The sequence below is a fragment of the Nicotiana tabacum genome, chromosome 10 (assembly GCF_000715075.1).
Source record: "Nicotiana tabacum cultivar K326 chromosome 10, ASM71507v2, whole genome shotgun sequence".
Lineage (NCBI taxonomy): Eukaryota > Viridiplantae > Streptophyta > Magnoliopsida > Solanales > Solanaceae > Nicotiana > Nicotiana tabacum.
The window spans coordinates 44,716,005-44,725,481 of record NC_134089.1 but is presented as its reverse complement, the minus strand read 5'-3'; positions in this window follow the sequence as shown (position 1 = coordinate 44,725,481).

Here is a 9,477-nt window from a genome sequence, read left to right as displayed (position 1 = left end):
TGTTATGTGAGGGCACTTGATTCATGAAGGAAATGTAATTTCAGTGATTTCTATGTTAGAATTAGTGGGTGAGTTGTGAATAATGCGTGGTACTTGTTAGTCAAATCTTGAGGTGAAGATGTTACGCTTTTGTGCTTAGTCTATTTTAAATATTCTTGGTGTGATGAGTTAGGAGAATTGTTTAAAAAGGTCCTGTCTATATAAAGTGTAGTTTGATTGCTCGAGGACGAGCAATGGTTTAAGTGTGGGGTGTTGATGATAGACTATAATTACGTATTTTAGTCGCTTATCACACTCTAATTTACTGCACTTTAATTGAATTTGAGCTTTAATCGCTAGTGTTTTGCACTAATTGTGTATTTTATGCCTTACAGGAGTGATTCCGAGCTATGTAGATATTATGGGATGAATTCAAGTGATTTGGAGCTTTAAAGTCTGAGTAAAAGCCCAAGGAATTAAGCCGGGATCATGTTCGAGGATCAACGAAAGATAGTTAAGTACGAAACGAAGAATCGAACGGGCATACAACACACTGTCTAGTAAAATGCACATAACCTTTCACTCAGAACACCGTTCGGGCTCCACAATATATCATTGGAAAGCTATTTGAAAGGGATACAACTTTTGGGTTTTGCATTTTTGCGAATTCCCACTAACTCGGCACATGGCGCGGCGCGGAGCGCCTGCAAAAATTTCCTACAGCCAGTCAGAATCAGCTCTCTGAACTTCCCCACAAGCACACTCCATGGCACGTCATCCCATGCGGCGCGCTTGTGCAAATTTTATAGAGCTAGAGTTCTAATTCATGCAAGAAAAGGTGTTTCTTTTGGGCCCGACCCGTTTTGTTATAAATACATGTAAAAACGCTATTTTGTGAGGAGGACATACTTTTGACATAATTTAGACCTAAGAAGGCTAAGGAGACCAGAGATTCGACATAAAGAGGCAAGAACACACTAGGAGCAATGCGGAGAATTCTTCTACGAGTTTTTCACTTCCTTCTTCCTATTTTCATTATTGGTTATGAATTCTAGTATTGTAGCTATGCATACTATTATGAATAGCTAATTTGTTATCTAGGGTTTTGATGGAACCTATTGGAGGATGATTTTCTTGTTACGTTAATATAGAATTGCCGTAGCTTTATCTCTATTTGTTCAACTACGTTATTATTGTGGTTGGTTGAAGAGCTCTCAATCGACTGTGCCTATTTAGTGTATATTACTCGGGAGAGAGTGCATATTTAGGTAGTTGTTGAACAACATCACTCCTAACGTATATGAGGGATCAATACGAAGGGTTTAAAGGTGGGATTAGGGATAACGAAACCTTGGGTGCGATCCGAGTGAGCCGTATTTAATGCCAACTAGCGTAATTTTGGAGAATATGTCTAGTAAATTGTGGTAATTTCTCGGGAGAGAGTTACGATAGTCACAACGCTCATGATAGGTAGAGAATACTTAGGCGAATTTACAGAAAACGTAGCCGGAAGGATTCCGACAATAGGGGAAATCATAACTCTAGACCTCCTTAATCTTGTCTCCAACCCTTATCCTTGTTAATTGATAGTTTTACTGCTTTCTAGTATTTGTTAGTTAATTAGATAAAAATAAATATTATAATCTTTATAGTTAGGAAATTGTTTGGATTTGTGTTTCTTAGTGATATTAAGCAGTTGTAGCCAAGCCTTAGTTCTCTGTGGTATTCGACTCCGGACTTGTAAACCAGATTATATTTGTAACGACCACTTAGTCTTTTTTATAAGACATAGTTGGGAAGCAAGTAATAAAAGAAGTAACTCAGAGATAAAATGCTCAATTTTTTCGTAGTTTCACATAATAATAGGTCCGGTTTTCAAGTATATCAGTGAAAACCCAAATCTTTTACCGAAATCGACAAAAATACGGGTAAGTATGAAAATTGTAATTTTTTCCAAAAATCCTTTCAACAATAAATAAGATGTTCCATTTTCTTTCCAGATAGCAAGTGTAAAATACCTCTCTATGCCCATATGTCAATATGTGTGAGAAGACATGAGTGACGTGATACCGTATAGCATGAGGAAAATGCATCTCTATGCCTGTTTGTCATGTGTGCATGTCAATGCAATGTATCTCAGAGATGAACTCATGTACTCACACTCTCAGAGTAACTCAATCTCACTGTCTCACACTTTCCACTCATCATACTCAATCACTCAGTACTGTATATGGCCAATCCGGCCCAGGGAAGATTCATCCCGAAATATATATATTAACTAACCATCAGTCACTCAGTACTGAGTAGGGCCAAATTTAGCCCGTGGGGAAGATCCATCCCCAGGTATATAAATTCTTCGGACAAGATCCATGTCCAGGAAAGATCCATCCCTGAATATAATCAACCGCGCTCACTAAGGGTGTGTGCAGACTCCAGAGAGGCTCCTTCAGCCCATGCATTATCATAAATCAGTATAATCACTGCGACGTGCAACCCGATCCCATATGTGTAATCAATAAAAATGCTGCGGCGTGCAACCCGATCCTATAATATCACTCACACTCAGGCCCTCGACCTCACTCAGTCATCAATTTCTCCCATCTTTCGGGCTCACAATGCCATGAAACTAGCCCAAAATGATGATATGATATGCCAATAAATGGTAACAGAGACTGAGATATGATATGCATATGTATACGTATGACTGAGTCTACAGCAATAAAAGCAGATAACTCAACAGCAGAAATGACTTTAGTGGGTCCTAACAGGATAAGCGCGTAGCGTAGACATGGTTTCTAACATCGATCATAGCTCAATAGCTCAAGTACGTAGAAATTTCATGTTTACAGGTAAGATCAGGTAACACAATACCATAGAAATAATGGAGTCACAATTCACACGGTGCACGCCCACACGCCCGTCACCTAGCATGTGCGTCACCTCAACACCAATCACAAAGCACGTAATTCAGGGTTTCATACCCTCAACACCAAGTTTAGAAGTGTTACCTACCTCGAACAAGCCAAATCCAATACCCAGCAAGCAAAATGATTCTCCAAAAATGCCATCTGGAGCATACCGACCTCCGAATGACTCGAAACTAGCCAAAAGCAACTCAAATACATTAAATAATGCCAAAGGAGACAAACTCAATCGATAAAGGTCGAATCTTTAATCAAAATTCCAAAGTCATCCAAAAAGTCAAACCCGGGCCTGCGCCTCGGAACCCCATAAAAATCACAAAATCTGACAAGTCATTCACTTACGAGTCCAACCATACTAGTTTCACTCAAATCCGACTCCAAATCGATATTCAAAACTCAAAAATTCAGTTTATGAAATTTTGGACAAAACCCCCAAATTTCACTTTGAAATCAGCAATCAAATGCCAAAAATGAAGATGGATTCATGAAATATAACTAGAATTGAGTATAGAACACTTACCCAAATCTATATGGTGAAAATTACCTCTAAAAATTATCCAAATCCGAGCTCCCCAACTCAAAATATGTCCAAATGAACAAACCCTTGATATTAAATATTTTTTCCCAGCTGTTCTGCCTCGTTTCGTATGCCAAACGATTCCGAAACTCACTTTTGATGCCTTTAGTGGGTTTCTTGTGAAATGTCAGTCAAGTTAGGCTTTTGAATCACTCCATTTGACCTTATAATGAAGGAGATATAGTGATTTAAATATTTGAAAATAGTGCAGATTTTTAAATACGAAGTCAATGGCATATTTGTAATTAATCTGAAAAATCTAACAACCCAGTTCTTAGTAAAATGACCATAAAATCCTCATACGATGTCCAAAGTTGACGATTCTTTTTGCTATGACTCCGTAATTACGGTACAAATCTAATGCTTCAATCAAAACAGAAATCAGAGCTCATTTGTTCAATGTGATACCATTTATGCTTGAAGAAACGACTTCGAAACATAAGAAAAACGAGCGCAACACAACCCAAACCTATCTGAAACTCACCCGAGACCCTCAGGACTCCGTACATACCAATAAATCCCATAACATGACACGGATTTACCCGAGGCCTCAAATCACACATAACAACATTGAAACAACGAAACGCACCTGAAATCACACTTAATAAACTTTTGACCTTTCGACTTCCAAAAACTCGCGCCAAAACCTCTCAAATCAACTCGGAGTGAACTAAAATTTTGCATACAAGTCCTAATACATCATACGGAGCTACTCGTGCTCCAAACTACCGAGTAAAGTGCAAATGCTCAAAACGATCGATCGGGTCATTACATTAATTAAACTCAACAAGGAAAACTCTCATAAATATCTAATAAAAGTAACTAAAAATCTATCTAGAACAATCCCAAAACCTGGTGTTAAAGAGTACATTAGCACTACTAAGTATCAATATAAACTAAAACTCTAGTACAACTATCTGAATAATCGAACAATACTGAAGAAAATAAAAGAAAAGAAAGAAGGTTTGCGGACCCCTTAGTAGATACCTTGAAGTCTCCAAGCAAGTACTGGAAACGATCTAGCAATCATCGCATCCAGATGTACCTAGATCTGCACACGAAGTGCAAAGTGTAGTATGAGTACGACCGACCAAATGTACTTAATAAATAACATGGCTAGCCTTAGGTTGAAAGTAGTGACGAGCTCAGAAGGATACAATAAGAATTAATATAATGAACACACGGGTAAGCTAATGACAATGATAGTAAATACCTCAGTGAAACTTCCATATTCAGCTCGTTCATGGTACAGAATTTAGACATGCTTTCAAGTTCACAATTAAAGACCAACAATGATAATAAAATGTCACGTATAGCTAGCATGTGGAATGGTACATCTCTATGCCTACATGTCAAATATGAATGTCATGTGTAAGGTATCACAATGATAATCCCAGGTACTCACACTCTTAGAGTACTTAATCTGTCTATCTCAAATGCCCACTCATCACACACACAATCACTCAGCATTATACGGGTGCTTGGTATCAATATCCCTCACCAAGCACGTGTATATATATTATTGTGCCTGCTCTTGCTGCTGGTATGCTAGACTCTAGAGGGGCGAATCCTGCCAAGCGCTAATACAAAGCCTATAAGGCTTGCTGCGGCATGCAACCCGATCTAGAATAATAAATGAGCCAATAAGGCTTGCTGTGGCGTGCATCCTGATCCATAATAACACTCACAACACGGCTCTCAGGTCTAACTCAGTCATCAATCTCGTAAGTCTCAAGAGCTCACAAATCTCGTACCACTCAGCCCAATCAATGATAACATGTGATGTAACAATGAATAATAAAAGAGACTGAGATATGATATTTTAATGAAGAATCATGATTGAGTACATAATTGTAGTTAATATTAGAAATAACCTCAGTAAGTCTCAATCAAATAAACATATAGCCTAAACATGATTTCTAACGTGAATCACAACTCAATCACTCTAACATGTAGGAATTACATGGAAAAAACAAGATTGATGTCAACACTGTATAAGAGTTCAGCCGAATCAAGATTACCACAATGCATGCCCACACGCCCGTCATCTAGCATGTGCGTCACCATAACACAAACCATATAACACGTTTTCGAGGGATTTATACCCTCAGTTCCAAGTTTAAAAGTGTTATTTACCTCAAAGTGCGCAACTCAATGCTCAACAAACCCTTGCCTCGCGAATCGACCTCCAAACTACTCAAATCTAGCCAAAGAAACTTAATCCCGTCAATAATAGCTATAGGAAAAATTTCAAAAGATAAAGTTAAGGTCTTTAATCAAAATCTAAAAGTTAACCCAAAAAGTCAATCCCTGGGCCCGCACCTCGGAACCCGACAAAATTCACAAAATCTGAACACCCATTCAATTAAGAGTCCGACCATACCAAAATCATCAAATTCCAACCATAAATCAACCATCAACCCCAAATCTTACTCTCCAATACATAATCCAAAAATCTCCAAAATTTCACCTCAAACATATATAATCTAGGTGTAAAATTAATGGGTATTCAATATTTTTGGACAAAAGTGATTAAAAGTCATTTACCTCTTCAATATAGGTGGAAACCTCTCCAAAATTTGCCGTAGTCCGAACTGCAAAATCCCCAAAATGAGAAAATCAACTACTGCCCAGCGATCTCACTTCTGCGGGCTAAACAATCGCACCTGCGGTTCCGCTTTTGCGGAAGAAATCTCGCTTCTGCGAAAACCATTAAAATCCCCACATGCTGCTTCTACGGTCCTTCTCGCGCTTCTGCAAGTCTGCTCTTGCAAAAATTATCCACATCAGCGGTCCTGCCTTCAAGTCCAAAGTCTGCTTCCGCAGAACACATCGTAGAACCAAATTCGCTTATGCGGAACTTCTGCATGCACCTACGAATATTTCTATGCCAGGCCCCATTCCGCTCCTACGACCCTCCAGCCGCACCTGCAGCCAAGCCCACTGCAAATGAGATTACACCAACAACCAAAATTTTCAACAATGCTTTAAGTCCAACTCTCGATCCGTTAGCCATCCGTGATTCCCCGAGGCCCCCGGGACCTCAACCAAACATACCACTAGGTTCTAAAATACGATACGAACTTAGTCAAAGCCTCAAATCATGTCAAACAATATCATAATCACGAATCATACCCCAATCCAAGCGTAATGAAACTAATGAATTTCCAACTTCTAAAACCAATATCATATAAAACCAACTCCGATTGATCTTAAATTTTGCACACAAGTCATAAATGACACAGCGGACCTGCTTCAACTCCCGGAAAAAAAATTCGAGCCTGGTGACAACAAAGTCAACTCTTGGTCAAATGTCTCAACTTTGTAAATCTTCAATTTTCTAACTTTTGCCAATCCAAGCTAAAATAACTTACGGACCTCCAAATCAATATCCAATCATACTCCTAAGTCCAAAATCACCATACAAAGCTATCAGAACTATCAAATCTCCATTCCGGAGTCGTCTACACAAAAGTCAAACTCCGGCCAACTCTAACAAATTAAGCCTCCAACCTTGGGACTATGTGTCTCAATTCACTCTGAATCATCCCCGGAACAAAATCAACCACCCCGACAAATCATATAATCAGAAATGAACATAGGAGAAGCGATAAATGAGGGAACAAGACTACAATACTCAAAACGACCAGCCGAGTCGTTACGTTATTCCAGAATATATATCTTATCAAGTCTTGAATTAGTTTAAGACTCGAAAATCAATTAGCGTCACTAACCGCTCCATAATTAATAAAAATTTCATGGGATGACCTATTTGACATGTCTCATTTAACCTATACCCACATTATTTTTTTAGTAGATATACCATATGCTTTATTGAAATAGTTTTTAAATGAGTGTTTACCCTTCATCCTCACAAGAAGCATTTCTTTCGAACTAAACTTTACATTTACCCTCTTTGCTGGTTCCACTTTTCTCTGTATCCTTCCTCAACAATTTTGTTGAAATATAGTTTCTTTCACCTTTTTCTTTGGAGAATCTTTAGCTCATTGGTTCTTCTTCAACAAGAGTTAGTATCAAGTACATGCACTATTTTAATTTTTCATATTTTTGCCATATTATACGGTATGTAGTCATGTGTTTTTCATCGAGTTGAAGGTTTTTTGGTTATTTGTTTTACTAATATGTGGTATGATTTTTGGTAGTTTATAGATATTATTTGTATATAGGTTTAGGTTAATAGTGTTTTATTGATTAGTCATGAAATAGTTTTTAATGTTAAATCGTTTTATGTTCTAATGCATGTTGCACTTTTAAACTTTTTTTAATTTTAATAAAACCTTTTACTCTTTTGATACTTGTTTTTATAATATTTTGGTTGTAATGAAGTTAATGATGATGAATTATTGCATTGTTCGAAACTTCACACTTATTTTTCATGATTCAAAATCCTATGAAGGTCGTGATGGTACCTAACCTAGTTCGCTAGGTAAGCTAGCATTCATAATCAAAAAAAGAAAGACAAATAAAGGATAATCTATTGTCATGATATAGATAAAGTATAAATAAGTCTCACATCATCAACTAAAAATAAATAAATACTACAACAATCTTCCAAAATCCGATAGTACAAAATTATGAGCTACTAAATAGAGTACAATTAAGTTTGAAATGTAAAAATACTGTCTAAAACAAAACAACAGTAGGATAAATAGGAAGCGAACTCCATAAGTTGTGATTCCAGCATAGCAACTCACTTCGAAGTCTCCAAGATCAAGCTACTAGGCCCCCTCCTATACGCTACTGGAACCAGCACCAGGATCTGTACAAAAATATGTAAAAGTATAGTTTGAATAAAAAATTAATGTGTACTTAGTAAGTATGAAGTCTAACCCCGATAAAATAGTAGCAAGGTTTAGACAAAAGGATACATGCTCACATAAGTTGTTTAACTCTTAATAATGTACGATAAATGAAGAAACAGCCGAGAAACAACATATATAAATAGTAAGGTACGCATCCAACAACCAACTATTAAGCATACTTTTCAAATAAGTTTATCAAGAACGCAAGTAAGGCATGCCATCAACATATGTGGATAATATGAATCAAATAGAATATGTATGCATGTCTCTACATGAGGCTAAAGTATCTATTCATATGAAAGACTCCATCTTTACCTTAGCAGACACCTCCCAGGTTCTCTACACCTCTCAAGTGTCTGATTTCACTGCGCACACACGACCCAAGGTAAAATAGGTGATCATGACTCTTGAGGGATGGATCGAAATCCATACATTGAACATTATAGATCCATAATAAATTATCAACATCTCATAAAATTAATCATCAAACAACACTAAATATACGATCGTGCCAAATCATAATAATCGCACGGAATATCTCATCGTGCCAACTTCAGTCCATAATAGAGTACCATATGTAGGGATGTACATATATGAACAAGAAATTAGAATGTGTAATTCATATAGACAGAGAAATCAACATGCATATATGTATGCATATGTACAAGTATGACTAAGTTTAAAACATATAATTCAAAATATAATTTGTCACAATCCAAACTCCTACCAGAGTCATGGCAATGCCTCACACTACTTGCTAGGCAAGTCACAATTTTACAATAACAATAAAACTCAAATAACATAACTTGATAATTTCAACAACGGTAATATCAATTTCTGAAGATAATAATAATAACGCAACTACAACCATCCCAAAGAACTGGTGTCAGTGAGTACGTGAGCACTACTGAACCTCAAAATATAGAGGCAATACTCAATACAAACTATCTGAATTATAGAACAATGACAACAAAATAAACTAAAAGAGGACTTCAAGGTCTGCGAACAACATAGCATCTACCTTGTAGTCTCCACAAACTGAAACCGGTGCAAACCTCTAGCAATCACCGCACCTAGAAGTACATAGATTTGCACATAAAGTGTAGAGTGTAGTATGAATACAACCGATCTCATGTACTCAATAAGTAACAAACTTAATGTCAAGCTGAAAGTA